Here is a 15,250-nt window from a genome sequence, read left to right on the forward strand (position 1 = left end):
ACTTAGTGTTCATCCAACTCTCTTTGCTTTTATACAGCCCAGGACCTTAACCAAGGAATGGTGCCTCCTACTTGTAATCTGGGTCTTCCTACATCAATGAAGGCAATGGAGAAACTGTGGTCTTGCTAAGCCTGTGGCCACACCCACACTTATGGAGTATATTTCAGTTCCCATAGCTGCTTGCCATCACTTATCTGTAATTTATCTGACTGATATATTCTATAGATCTTGGGTACTGCACAAGCAGTGGAAACAGCCCTCACGGAGTCTGGATCTCTGCTGGAAGACTTGAGAGCTGGGGGCCCTGTCATCTGAAACTGAGATTTTCTTTTCTGGAGGGAGGTTCCAGCTGAGGTTTTTGTTACAGAGCATAAATGAATCTAGGACTTCCTTTTTGGAAATACAGTGTATCACAGAATTCTAGCTAATGGGGGAAGAAATCTTTTTCTACAAAGCACTTGCCAGAGGGATGTTCAAAGGTACTTGTGAGGCTTAAGGACAGATGCAAATCTTCCGAGGAGCAGGGAGGAAAGGAGAAAGGAGGCTTGCAGAGAGAGTGGCTCCTAAACCATCCTTACTCTCTAAAGTTGAGAAAACAAGAGAGAAGCAAGCCTAGCTGAGTCAGGAGATGCCTGGTAGGCTGGTCACATGGATTCCTTAGGATGCATGCTCTTTAAATTATTGTTTTTGCCTTGATTTGGGAGAAGGAAAGACTTGGTGTAGGGCTGAAGATATAATATGAATTCTAGCTGCTCCCAATCACCTCTAAATATTTAGTGGTTCCATCTTGATCCCATTTCCTGGGACAGGAGCTCCTCAGAATCTTAGATGGAATGCAGGGAAGAAGCCTATCAACTGGTGCACATGAACATATTCTGTATTCTGTTTTGGCTCCAAGGTGTTAAGAGTTCTGTCAAGTTATGTAAATGCAGCAAAAAATCGACCAACGAATCAACAAACTAATGCTAGGCAAGCTGGAGACATTACAACTGAGAAAATAGAGACTGGGGAAAATGACCTCTGCTGAGACTCGTTCATAGTTTTCAAGGTCATTGGCTCTTTATCTTGGGTCTGAGGATCTGAGATGAAATAGTGGCCACATAAGCCAGCAGCCAAAAAAGGCTGACAGAGAATTTGGCATCACCTGTACAGGAGTCAGAAGATCATAGGACCATGAGTTTGTACTCAACTCATGTAACTCAATGTAAATGTATTCTCATTAAATAGTAAAATCCCATTCTATTTCCTCTTGTTCATAGCTCACAGCTACATCAGCCATGTGTTACTTTCTGTTTTGATGAATTTAACTCCTCTGGGTACCTTGTATTGGTGGAATCAGACTGTATTTGTCTTTTTTTTTTTTAAGTCAGAATATTTTATTGAAAGAAGTTTGAGGGGCTGGGGAAATGATGGCTCAGTGGTTAAGAGCACTGGTTCAGTTGGTTCAATTCACACCCACACGGCAGGTCCCAGGGGGTCTGGTGCCTTCCTCTGGATTCCTACAAGGAAATGAACTCTGCTTAACAAGCACTGAGCACTTTCCGGAGAAACCAACCTGGTCATGCTGGCTCTGGTTAGATACAAGAAACTTCATTGAGGTAGCAATTGTTTACAATTTAATGGCTAATAAATCTTACCCATGTTCACATACATTGAGTCTTAGGGTGTCAAACCTAATCTCAGCTTCTGGGATACCCAGATTCAAGCAGCTGGAATTGACTTAGGTATGACAGGAGTCCAGTGAGTGTGCCCACAGGAGTGTATTTGTCTTTTTATGCCACTCTTAATTCACTGAGCATAGAGCTCAGACATCCTTGGATGTAGCACGTACCAGGGTTTCCATTGTGTCTGCCTTTTCTTTGTCCATCAATTGACTCCGGCTGCATCTACCTTTAAGTTACAATGGATACTGCTGTTGAAAATACAGTGCACAAATGTCTGAGTCCCTGCTTCCACTTCTTTCTGGGCTTATATCCAGAAATAGATTTCTGAATCTTGTGGCAATTCAAGATTTAGTTGTTTTGAGGAGTGTTTCTGTTGTTTCTTTCTCAATGGAGTTGTATCAAGTCCTCACAGTTCTGGTTCCTTCAGAAACCCATATTTGTGACAGAGAAAGGATTTCCATTTTGCTGTCGAGTTTCAGCAGAACCCAGATACTGGGTTTCTTGGTCTTTGTGTGGATGGGAAGATGTTGGGGAGTAACATTTTGGACCTTCAGGTCTCATCACCAGACTTTTATAAATACTCCAGCAGAAAGTCCAGGGCAAGAGCAAAGAGGATATGAGAAACCTGATAGACACATAGTAGATGAAGGTGGAGTAATGTGTTCAGAGAAGGCAGATGGTTCCGGAGTGACTTGTGGGGCAGGATGGCTTCTCTATAGAGCAACTGGCTGGAGGCATCTTAAGGAGATGAAGGTGAGGAGAAGATGAGGGAGTCAGAAAATCATGTAACTGTGGTGAGCAAGCAGCGTTTCTTGAGCTGCTATGGACAGAGGTGGAGATAGAACTATTCCAGAATAAGAGGGAACCCTGTGGTAACTAAGGTTCTTGAGGCCCCAAAGCACACAGTGGTGTTTTAGCTGACAAATCTCTCCTATTAAAAAGAGGACAGTGTTCAGGATTAAAGACATCCCCACAGCACACAGACATTCTTTACCCACTTTCACTACTTCCCCAAGGCATCTCCCATTCTTGTACATCCATCATTTCAGGTTTGTTTGTATGGCACAGTAGTGCATATTCGAATATGAGATGCCATATAGGGTTGGTGCTGAGGTGAAGAAGTGGAGGACAATGCAGCTGGGTTCAAACAGTATAAATACACAAAGCAAGAATACCTGCCAATGCTGATGGACAACTGACAGCAGGTCTTGCCACAGTCTATTTATTATCACCATGCCTTACTTTATTTCTATAAAGTCTTTTTTTTTTTTTTTTTTTTTTTGCGGTGTGGAAAATTGTCTCTTTGATGCTCATTTCCCATTGTTTAGCTTGAGGTTTTGGGTGGAATTCACGCCAGTGTGAGGACTGGGTAACCCCAAGAAGTGCCCTTTGCAGATAACAGCTCTTGGGGCCCCACCACCCACACAGTGGGAAACAATTTCCCCAGTGTGTGGGTGTTTCGTTTTGTTCTTTCTCTGTAAGGTTGAAAGAATTGCACTCCTCCTTTCTGATCCAGCACTGCAGCCTGAAGAAGCAAGCTTCTTCATGGTGGATAACCCTGGGGCAGTCGTGCAAGAGGAAACAGGCTTAGAAATGGTACTTCACCTTTAGCTCTCACCCTGACATTGGGGTAACCAAAGAGCCAATGGTATGGCATTTTGGATGAGTCACTATACTCGTATTTCTAAGGAGAAGATAACAGTAGGGAAGAAGCCTGCAATAGAATAATTTTGTTTGCTTTGTTGGGTTTCTCTCTTAAACAGATAAGAAAGGAAGCAATTTTTCCATCTAATATGGTTACAGGAAAGTTCATAGGGACGTAAGTTTAGATAAAACTGAACAATGATTCTTCTCCATAATTGACTTATATCTCCTATGGCTTCTCATAAACCTTGTGCAAGATCAACGTAGCTTTCCGTTGAGGCTAGTGCACCACTAAGACTTGGGGCTTATAGGTGACAGTTCTTCCAAGGGACTTGATATTTCTCCAGGTGTTCTGGATAGTTCTATGTCAACACGACATGGGCTAAAGTCATCAAAGAAGATGAGACCTCAATAAAGAAAATGCCACCATAGTATCCAGCTGTATGACATTTTCTTAATTTGTGATCAGTGTGGGAAGGTCCAACCCATTGTGGATAATGCCATTCCTGGACTTCTGGTTCTGGGTTCTATAAGAAAACAGGCCTGAGCAAGTCATGTTGACTAGCCTAGTAAACAGCACCCCTTCATGGCAGCTGGTCAGCTCCTACCTCTAGGTTGCCACCCTATTTGAGTTCCCACCCTAACTTCCTTCAGTGACGACTATGACTGTGGACATATAAGCCAAACAAGACCTTTCTTCCTCAGCTTGCTTTTGGTTATGGTGTTTGTTCATAGCAATAATAACTCAAACTAAGACATGGGGCTATGAAGCAGCAAAGAGGGAAGCAGAACTGGAGGCCCCACATGTAATCACTCCCAGAGAGGTAAGGAGTGTCTGTGCGCAGTATGACCACCCTTAGATGAACATGCAGACCTGTAGTTGAACAGTCACTCCAAGACAATGCTCTTGATTTTGGTTTGAGTGGGTTGGCAAGAAATGAAGGCACTATTGTGTTGTGACTTGGATTAGAATCGGAGTCTGAAGTTTGCAGATGAATCAACAAGCTTATTGAATGGACAGGTGACATCAAGGAAGTAATGCAATTGTCATCTTTTAAAATACAAAAGTCAGGAAAAGACAAGAAACAGGGTCATCAGGGCCATTGGGTTTTGATTTCAAGTGCTGGCAAATAACTAGTGACTCCCATTTGGAGCTGGTTTTGATCTTTTAGGGTCAGCTGAGGAAGAATGCCATTCTCCAAATTTTGTAAAAATAAAATAAAGTGACTTTCTGCCCTATTTTCCATTTTCAAGAATAGTTGTTTCTGTCACCAGGTCTCTGGCCAACTGCTTTATCTGTCTCTTTCTAAGACTTCACAGTAAGGTTCTGACCAGATTTATACACAAGAGCTGTCAAGAATTATTCAACTCTGATGGTACAATCTTAAAAGTCAAGCTATCTTTAGAAGGATGCATTTTTCTTATAACCTTCCTACAAAATATTATTCTCAAGGGGCCGACTACAGATCTTCATGGAGTGTCCAAATCATGTGTTTTTACTTAGTGTTTTGAGAGCTGTGGGTTATGTTGTTGGTATTTCATGACAGAACTCAGCACCAGCCTGGGGTTATATCTAGAGAGGGACAAGCACCCTTCAGGGTAGAAACATCTTCTGGTGTATCTTCTACTCCCTACAATCACTTACCTCTTCTTCAGTTAGTAGTCATTTTTAAAAAAGACTTTTTTCATCCAACCTTAAACCTGTTCATTGCATGACATCGCCATACTCGCAGTGTTGTCTCTATGGGTTCTTTGCTTACCAACAAGGGATCTTCCTCAAACACAGATCTGGTTATATTCTACTGTGGGCTTCTAGGCCAGGGGTACAGAATCCTGATCCTTAGCATGGGATTCTGGATCTATCCTAGTTCATTTCTCCTGTAGCCTCCTGCACCCTTATCCTTTGAACCTTTAATAAATTAGCTTTTCTTCTTTCCTTTTCATTGGTGATCTCCATCTTCAGTTTAGCCCCTTGGGATGTTGTAGACTTTTTGAAGATTTGTCAAGAACCTGTTCTTCTTTCAATTGGGTCTCATGGTGTTTCTCAAGACAGCTTCTAACTCTATGTCTATCTTCTGTCTTTAGCAGGAGATAGAAAGGACAGACTATATATTCCTTCACTCCACATTGGACTTAGCCTATAACTATCTCCTCTTCCATTAACCCTTGGGAGATGTGATAGTTTGTATATACTTGGTCCAGGGAGTGGCACTATGTCACTGTGGTTATGGGCTTAAGACCCTCACCCTAGCTGCCTGGAAGTCAGTCTTCTACTAGTAGCCTTCAGATGAAGATAAAGAACTCTCATTTCTGCCTGCTCCATGCCTGCCTGAATGCTGCCGTGCTCCCACCTTGATGGTAATGTACTAAAACTCTGAACCTGTAAACCAGCCCCAATAAAATATTGTTCTTATAATGTTGCCTTGGTCACGGTGTCTGTTCACAGCAGTAAAGCCCTAACTATGACAGGGGAGCTAAGAGCTAAGGCCATGGACCACTGTGCTGTGTTGGTGGGTCTGAGAAAACTTAGATTTTGCTTTCACTACCTGAAAAAGTGACCCCCCCTGTCTTTTAAAAGGCTAAATAGTTATATTATCTTTCTTATCACTGTGACAAAAATACTTAAATGATGCAACTAAAGGATTTATTTTGGCTTTGAGGGTTTAAGGGAGCAATAATTACAGGAAGGAATGCTGGGAAAGAGAGGCACGGAGGCTGAGGTATGAGGCAAGAAAGGAGAACACTGACATTCACATAGCCTTTTCTTCTCACCAGTTTTATCCAATCCCAAACCCCAGACACCTATGTTAGATAGTACCACCTGCATCTTTGACAGGACCTGACCCCCCAGTCCTTTCATAGGCACATCCTCTTCTGCAATGTCCTCTGTGCATCTTGATAGCTGACTCTGGAGAAACACTTCTCTAGGTGGTTGTTTTCCAAGAACCCCTTCAATGGCCTTCTCAGCTTAACCTCTCTCCTGTGAAATCAATCGTGGATACAGACTGGAGCCTTTGGCTGTTGGGCTCTTGTCCTCAGATCATCTTTCCTACTGACTCTGTGCCAAATAGGTTTGTTTCTCTTTAATAGTGCTAAGCCCTTAACAATCTCAGCTGCTTGTTCTACACTCACCTACGTCTTCACAAAGTCCAGTTTGCTCATGTGCTTTTCTCCACCAAACTGCACATGTTCACATTTTCTGCTCCTTTTCACTGTAAATGTGACTAATGACAGCAAGCAGTAACTATGCCACATCTAAATGCTGTGCTGCCTTGGAATTTCCTCTGCCAGACAATTTAGTCCATTACTTTAGAACTCAGATTTGTTCATTTTTTTTCCATATGCAGTACCTAATCAATGCTTTGCTGGAATATGACATGAATAGACTTGCTGGAGTCTGTTGTCAGAGGAGTCAAAGGAGAGGTAATAGACATGCTCTGTCATTTTGGAATAGGAGGAAGATCAACGCATGCTTACACACACACACACACACACACACACACACACACACACACTGACTTTTCTTGTAACCGTGTGTCTGGGCTACCTGTTGGAAGGTGCTACCCACCTTAAGGGTAAGCCTCTGGAAATGCCCTTACAGACTTGCCCAGTGATGAGTCTCCTAGGTGATTCTAAATCCTATCAAGATTAGTCATCACAGTGTTCAAATCAAGCTGGTCAAAATTCAGCATAACTCAAATTAAAATCCTAATTATCTTGTATGTAGAAGTTGACAAGCCAATTACCAAACTCTTTTGTAAAGACAAAAGATCATGAATTAACAATATTAACCAGACTTTTGACACTGTGGCCAGATGTCTGACAGAAACAATTTAAAGGAAGGAGAGATTTATTTTGGCTCATAGTTTCAGTTCATCTTGGCCAAGGGACACGGTGGAGCCAAGTTCTATAACTTAGAGTAGCTCAGGGTGAGAGAGAATGTCTGTATTCATAGACTCTCTCTTTTCTCCTTTGTTCTCATGGGGGTTTCTTGCCTATGTGACGGTCTCTGCATTTGAGGACTCTCTTACCCTAGGTTAATTCCTTCTGGGAATTGCCACAGACTGTCACAGAAGATATTTGTTTTATTAATCTCCTTCTTAACCCAATCAAGTAGACAGCCAACATTAACCCATTATGCCAGCAATCTTAAAAAACAAACAAGACTGTAATGTTACAGTAATCAGTTCAGTGTATCCTCTTTACAGTGAATCATCCCTAAATGTAAAACCTAAAACTACCCACCAGGAAAAGAATAAAACAAAGCACAACTTCCTTCAGATATAACAGACATGTACGGAAAGGTAGGGAGAATAGATTTTATTAATTAAATATACGTGCTGCTTGAAAAGCTGGGCCAAAAGATGAAAAGACGGTCCACAAACTGGGAGAAAAATATTTCCATAGTGGACTTCTAACAAGAGACTCGCATTAAGAATATACAAAAAAACTGTTAGGACCCCCTTGGCAAGAAAATAAAGGAGCCCAGCATAACACATTGACAGACATCTCTGTACCGCGAAGTGATAGATCTTTGACGTCATCAATTATTAAGGAAAAGAAAAATATACTGAATGTACAATAGTATCGCTCAAGGGACTCAGTATCCTCCAGCCCCACACAAACCAGCTGATGAGACGTAGATGCTCCCATTACAGGGTGAAGGCAAAATACTGAAGCCCCCTGGGCGAGGATTTTGATAGGTTCTGGTAATGTTATATCCTCAACAATTTAGTGAATCTACTTGTGGATATTTACACAGGAGAGATGAACTAGGCTTGTTGGAAGTTGCTTACAGCCTCAAACTGAAAACAATCCCCGACACCCTGAGATACAGATGGAGACCAGCACAGTCAGGTAATGAAATACTTAGACCGAGAAGGCACTGCCATGCGGAGGGAACACATACCACGTGACTCCGATTGTGCGACCAGAAGAAGTCCAGCTACAGATCAGCGGTGTCCCGGGAAGGCGGAGGGCTTGACTCGAAACAGAGCTGCGGAGTTTGGGGGTGGAGGGAGAGGTGTTTTAAAACCTGATGGCCACACTTTGTTTGAAAGGAGTTTTACTGTGTTGAGATTGTGGTTAGTGGACGTGAGTTAGAGTGTGTTGTGGTAGGGGAAGCCTTGCGACACTTTTTGCTGGAGCTCTTTCTAGAAGGTGGCGTTTCCGGGTCTGTCTGTCTTCCAAGGCTGCTGTATGTGGGCCCAGGGGGTCCTTCATTTGGAACTGTTGTGTGTTTTCCATGCCGGGGTGAGGCCTGGAGTTCGTGTTTTGGCTCATTTTTACCACTTTCAAGTGGTAAAATGCTTGTGCGGTTGCATTTAGCTCAGCCCTCTCGACTTTCTGTGCCTTGCCACATAAACACAGGTGCAGCCAGGTCTTTTGTCAGCTGTGGACATTCCAGATGGAACAGAGCTTAGGCAGGGGCCCCCCCTCACTGGGGCAGTTCAGCCTGAGGTAATTGGATTTGACCTTATCCTTCACCCATAAGACTGCTGCCCAGTGAGAATCTTGGGGTCTCCTGGGCCCTCAGGGGCGCTGGGCCAGTGTGCTGGGCTTGGCGTAACTTTCCTTCTCAGAGCGGGTGCAGGTGCCTGAGGTCACATTCCAGGAGGCTCAGCTCACCCCCATCCGTCTGGAAAACTCACCCGTGGCTGACCTCTCCCTGGAGACCGAGGGATGGGGTGCAGCTGCTTGCAACTCTCACCGCTGAGAAAGCGGCTCCGTGTTCTGATCTGGTGAAAGTGGAAGGTGTCATTCCAGTTTCCACTTGGTTGACTGCCATTGAGTGCTGGGTAGAGGGGAGAACACGGGGCACCTAGAGGAGGGCAGGAAGAGAAATGAGCCTGGGTGAAGCCTAGCAGCGTGCTTGGTGGAGTACTGAGCATGCACCAAGAGGCGCCATATTGCTGCAGTTCTGCCAGGGCCACAAGAGAAGAAACTGCTGCTGCTGGGTTTTTGTTCCTGTGATTGGTGTACCATTGTTCTGGCCCAGGATGGAGTGACAGAGGCTGCAGTGGATGGAAGAGGCAATTTAGCAAGGACCTGCTTGAGTTCTAGTTATGCTGTGGGTAGTGGGGACTGAGTCATCTGGTATACCGTGGCCTTTACCTGCAAGTCTAGTTCTGCTTCTAGATTTTTCTCTTACACACAATTTGAAGTTTTACATTTACCTCCTAGTCATCTGTGTGGTGGCTTTTTTTTTCATGTATGAGTCATACATGTTCCTTAAAATCCTGAAAATCATCTTCAGATGACATGAAGGTTAACCTGTGGGGATGCTGGGAGCCTCTTAGAAGGGGGAGTACTGAAACCGTCAGTGGTAGACTCAGTGTGAAAGAGCGGTGCTGAGGCTGCTCTTTCTCTTCTTTCCTGGGGTATCTTATCACATAGCCTTTGCTTCCTGTTGAGGTTGACAGAGCCTCAAATGTCATGCAGAGAAGCTGCTGTAGAAATGTGAACTCCCTGCATTTTCCTACATTGGTATCTCTGCTTATGCCAGCACCTGCCTCTGATATTCAAGCTCATCTCTGTCCTTTGTAGAGTCCATGGTGGGGATACATGATGAGGGGGTGCCTGAGGACATGGAAGGAGCCCCATCTGTCCATGCCAGCATTCATAGGTCCTGCCTAGGCATCAAATGTGTCTTCCTCCACATTTGCATAATGGTTGACATATACTGGGTCAGTCAGTATGCTTCGCCTCTTAGCGGCAGATGGTGTGGCTATCTATCTATCATCAATCAATCAATCAATCAATCAATCAATCAATCATATGTCCTATATGTGTTCATGTGTGTTTGTGTACACATGTGTATAGGTGCATGCTTACATGTGTTTATGTGCACATAGAGGTCAGAGGTTGATGTTAGGTGTCTTTGGTCTTTTTTTTTTTTTTTTTTTTTTTTCAGACCAGGTCTCTCACTGGACCTGTAACTCTCTCATGTAGCAAGAATAACTGGAGAGCAAGGCCCAGAGATCCTCCTGCTGCCTGGCATCTTACATGGATGCTGAGGATCCAAACTCAGGTCCTCATGACTGCATAGCAAGTGTTTTACTGATGGAGCTACCTCTCCAGCTACTGTAGCATGGCTATTTCTAGATGATTTCCTTTAAAGCAGAATGATTTTGACCCCAAAGGATGTTTGTTGATATTTTTGGCTAACCCAAGGCCAAAGAGGTTACTTCAGATGTTTAATGGACAGAGGTTAGGAGCATAGTTAGCATTCTATAATATACAACAATGGAGCAGACTGTTCCAACAGAGAATTGTCTGGCCCAAAACATGAACAGAGCCGAAGTGGAAACCGACTCTAGACAAAAAGCCCCAAGAGGCCAGCACAGTTAACATTCTTCCTCCATCTTTAGGACTTGAAAATTACCATGTGCTCAATTAGCACAGATCGAATTGGGTCTGCTATTCAGTGGCTAATGAGCTGTGTTGGCTTTTCTATTAGTAAATATTCTGCAGTGGTCAATGGAATATTTTATTGTTCAATTTTTATTGTTTAAATATGAAGATTAAATTAACTTTCAAGTAATTAGACAAATGAGTGGGGTAGAATGGTTATCTCTTCAACATGGTAGATCACTCCGAACCCGCTCATAGTTGCCCTGCAATGGTCTAGAAGCAGAATGCAGCAGCCTTCCTCCTGCCCTGGGTGACAGAGCTCTTGGGATAAGCTACTTAAGAGGAGGAATGATTATTTTTGCTCATGGTTTCAGAAGGCTTGGTTCATGAACATCCCCATGTTCCCTGGCAAGAAAACATGTCAATTCAGGATTTATTTCATTTTATAATTCAAGGTCACATCCCATCACAGACAAGAGTCAGGGCCATGGAGGAGTGCTGCTTACTGGCTTGCTCTCATCCTGCTTTCTTGTATAATCCAGGACCACTTGCCCAGGGCTGGCATTGACCACAGTGGCCAGGGCTCTCCCATATCAATCATTAATTAAGAAAATGTTCTACATGTTTGCCCATGGCCAATCTGAAAGTTCCCTCTTTCCGGAATATCCTAGCTTGTGTCAAATTGACAAAAAAAATATAACCAGCATACCTCCCTATCTGTATCACTGTAACAATTGCAAATTCCATCCTAATTTCAAGCAAAAGTGCATTTTATTTTTAAAATAAAACTCATCAGCAACTGAGAAGACAATTTTTAAAACCACAAGTTCCAACTCAAAATAATCTAAAGATTTACTAATTTCATACTTACATATGGGGAAATGATGAAAAGAAAATGGTTTTTTAGAAAAAATCTTTGTTTTGTGTAACCAAGCCATCATGTTTCTGCAAGAGCAAACCATTGTGTGCACAGTTAAAAAAATAAAAACATAAACCCACTGCAACGAATTGGCACACAATGGTCTTTAATGGAGGCGTCTCAGGTAGTGTTCCTTGAGTTTGCATGGGGTGTTCAGAACCAGGGCTGTGTTTCACAGTGTAGCTCAGATGGGCATTACCAGAAAAGCCGCCTATGCATTCATTCATTGTTAGACTCTGAGTTGCTGTTTGGTTGAGCATGAAGAAAAATTTCACTGCCACCTTATTTTTGCAAGCTTCACCTTCAGTTATGTGGCCCACAGCTTCAGAAGCTGGCTCTTAAGTAACAAGCAGTTGCTTAAATCCCGTCCCTGTAGCGACCACAGCACTAAGGGGTATAGGCAATTCTGTCTTGGCAGCAAGGGAATCTATTCTCAGAGGCTAAGGAACCCGTCCAAGGCCACATGGTCACTTAATGAAAATCACTGTCTTCCAATAACGCTAGGAATCTCTATGTACCTTAGGATAGTAGTGGATATGAGATCCATTTAAGAAAATGTTCTCAGAAAAATCAAAGAGCTTAAATTCAAGGATGGATCTTCATAAAGAAGTACAAGGCACAGAATAAGCTACAAAATAAAAGGCTCGTGAGGGGACACGCAATGGGAATCTATCTCTCTCACAGGACTGCAATGGTATGGCTTTGTTCAGACTCATGTTGCTGCTGGAGTCTTCTCTCATGGCTCCTTCCATTTCTCCCCTAACTGCTTTGCGTCAGGCATTATGTACTTAACTGCCAGTAAAGAGAAAGCCCAGCTTCCCGCTGTAGACAGTAACTGTACTATTTTCTTACTTAATGATTCCTGAAGTGGGGCAGGTTTCGGGGTGGTTAGTATGTGGCTCAGTGACATCCTCAAGGACCAGCGTAGCTTTGATCTTCCTTCTCTGCAGCCCTCGGGCTGTCAGATTGGTCTTGACTCACTCCCTTGTGGTCACAACATGGCCTGCTGGGGTTCTTGCTGTCACAGGCATATGTGATGGGATTTAGCAGCGGAGGAGGGACATGCCTTTCTCTAAGTTTCTTTTTAGTAGATGAAAACCTTTTCCAGAAACCCTTCAAGAGACTTCCTCTCATTTCAGATTGTCAGAGGAGCCCATGTGGTCGTTTCTAGGGCTGACACTGGGGAGAACTGGGCTGCCTATGGCAGAGCAGATCCACAGAGCAGAGTGAATTATAAAAGCAAAATGAGGTTCTGTTGCAGAGGAGGAAGAAAAAAGGGGCGAGGCCAAGTAACTGGAAGTATTACTACATATTTTAAAAATATTTCTATTAAGGACAGTCTCAAACATGAGAGAAAGTGACAGCAGAGTTTCACTTTCTTCCCCGGGTCCTGCAGTCCTCACGTTCTTAGCAGGTTTAAGTCTTCGATATTCACCCCTTTGTCTCCTGGACTATTTAAAACATCCCAGGCACACATGGATGTTTAATGATCTGAATGTGCAGAAGTCCTTCCTTATACCTGGGCCCAGATCAAGGGAAAAGGCTGCTTCAAGGGCTAGACATTAGGAAGAACTAACAGGCATTAACTTTTTTTTTTTTTTTTTGCTAGAGAAAAGACAAAATCCTAACCAGGTGTAGTGACCCACTTCTGGGAAATTGAGGCAGGAAGACTTTGAATATGAGGCCAGCCTGCACTACATCATAGACAAACAAAAAGAAAACAAAACAAATCAAGTGACAAAATTTCTCAGTGGGGGGGGGGCGAGGAACAATCTCTGGGGAAAGGAGTTGCCCCTGCTGTGTGGCTGCATCTGGAGTCTTTTGTCCTTGGGGAAGCAGCTGTTCTAGGAAGTTTGAGTTGGGGAACAAGGGGAGGCTCCTTTCAGCAGGCATGTGCAAGTTCAGCCCCGGGTTTATAGTTTCCACTCTCTAGCTGGTGAGGCAAATGCTTTCTAAGAGTGGGTTTGGGTTTGATGACACCTGTTTCTGCATGCTAATAGATTTCTGGGGTAAGATAGAGCGGTGATGTCACCTGCAGGTGTGTGAGCCTGTGGCGGTTTCCCCCGAGGCATTGTAGCCACATCTGTCCTCAGCTGTGTGGGTTCTTTGCTCCAGCAGTCTGCAGAGTGAGCTGTTTGCCTGCAGAGCAAAAGCCAGAGGCAGCAAGTCACTGTGGCCTTGCTGGGCACACTCGGACTTTCCCCAAAGCTTTGACTGATTCTCATTTCGTTATGGAACAAAACACAAATGTTGTCTCTTTAAAATGCCACGGTGGCAGTCAGAGTATATTTCCATGCACCCTTTTCTTAGTTTCCTGAGGCCACCTGCCTTGTTACACATTTGAAAGCTTCCTCTTCCTCTCCCTGAAACAGGAAACTTGCCTTCTTATTTTACTCCAGGTTTAAAGCATGCCTTTCTTTGAAGAGAGTTCACACACTCTCTGTGGGGTTGCACCTTTGTTTATAACATTAAAAAAGACACTCCATTCCTCTACATGTGCCCTGTCTTGTCTCTAAAGGTCACACAGCACAGAGCCCCCTGATCCGGGCATATCTATCTGGGCTGATTTTATCTGTGTGTTCTTTGTAAGATGTTTGTATTTGCATAGGACTTTTAGATACAGGAACACTTTGCATTACTATATTTGAAAATAGAGAGAGAGAGAGAGAGAGAGAGAGAGAGAGAGAGAGAGAATGTGAGAGAGAGAGAAAGAGAGAGGGGAAGAGAGAATGAGAGAGAGAGAGAGAGATAGATAGATAGATCAATAGAGAGAGAGAGAGAGAGAGAGAGAGAGAGAGAGACAGACAGACAGACAGACAGACAGACAGACAGACAGAGGGAGAGATTACTATAGTCTGTGCCCAGTCAGGGTGGCTATTGTAGCAACTACTTAGTGTAGGTTTCTAGATCACGTACAAAGTCATGAAGTGCCCTTTGTCTGCACCGTGTGCAGCTCAGTATGGTGTGAGAATCTGTCTGACCCCAATACATTTTGTTTGACATGCACAGCTGGGGCACGGGAGGATAGTCCAGGCCATTAAAGAGAACGCAAAAAGAAAACACACACCATCTATTTGTCAGGACACAAAGAAAGGGAGACTTTCTGGGCCTGGATCATGCTGGGAGGAAGAAGAAGAGGAAAATCCATCTGGCACCCAGGGCGAAGGCAGGGGTGCACAGCTGCTGTTGACTGCCACAGCTTCCCTGGCTGTGCAAGCTGATGCCCTTCCTAGACCGAGGGATCTTCTTTTAGGGTGCTGTGCAATCAGGAGCGTGGGATGGCAGGTGGGGGGTCTTATTTGAAATTGGCATTCCAGGGGCACCTAAGGAGCACGTAAGGGTCATGTGACATCTAGGAGTGGCTTCTAAGGTTTCTGCCATGTGAAGACCTGCTATGCCTCCCCAGGTACCCCAGGCTGTCACCTACAGGCAGGAGAGAAGGCAGTGATGTATCCTTCGGAACTTAGCTTCTCCCTCGCCCTGGCCACACAGATGCCACCCTGAACGCTGGCTCCCCTCTTCCTCCCGCTGGCTCCTCCCATCATCTTTTCTTCCCATTTGTTTCCTTACAGGGATCCAGGAGGAAGTGGAAACAAGTCCATGTTATAAAGGGTCTACTGGACTTGATTAGGAAATAGTAGGGCTGTTTAGTAAAAATAAAATATTACTA

The 15,250-nt window shown here is 43.9% G+C and overlaps 1 protein-coding gene across 1 annotated transcript in view; it reads left to right on the top strand.

Moving 5' to 3' along the window:
• The window catches only part of ACOXL (acyl-CoA oxidase like), a gene marked incomplete at both ends in the record, with an annotated part of 267,586 nt that overhangs the window by 51,885 nt on the left and 200,451 nt on the right, over positions 1-15,250 (top strand). The window lies entirely within an intron of this gene.

The sequence above is a fragment of the Micromys minutus genome (genome assembly GCF_963924665.1).
Source record: "Micromys minutus genome assembly, chromosome: 17".
Taxonomy (NCBI): Eukaryota; Metazoa; Chordata; class Mammalia; order Rodentia; family Muridae; genus Micromys; species Micromys minutus.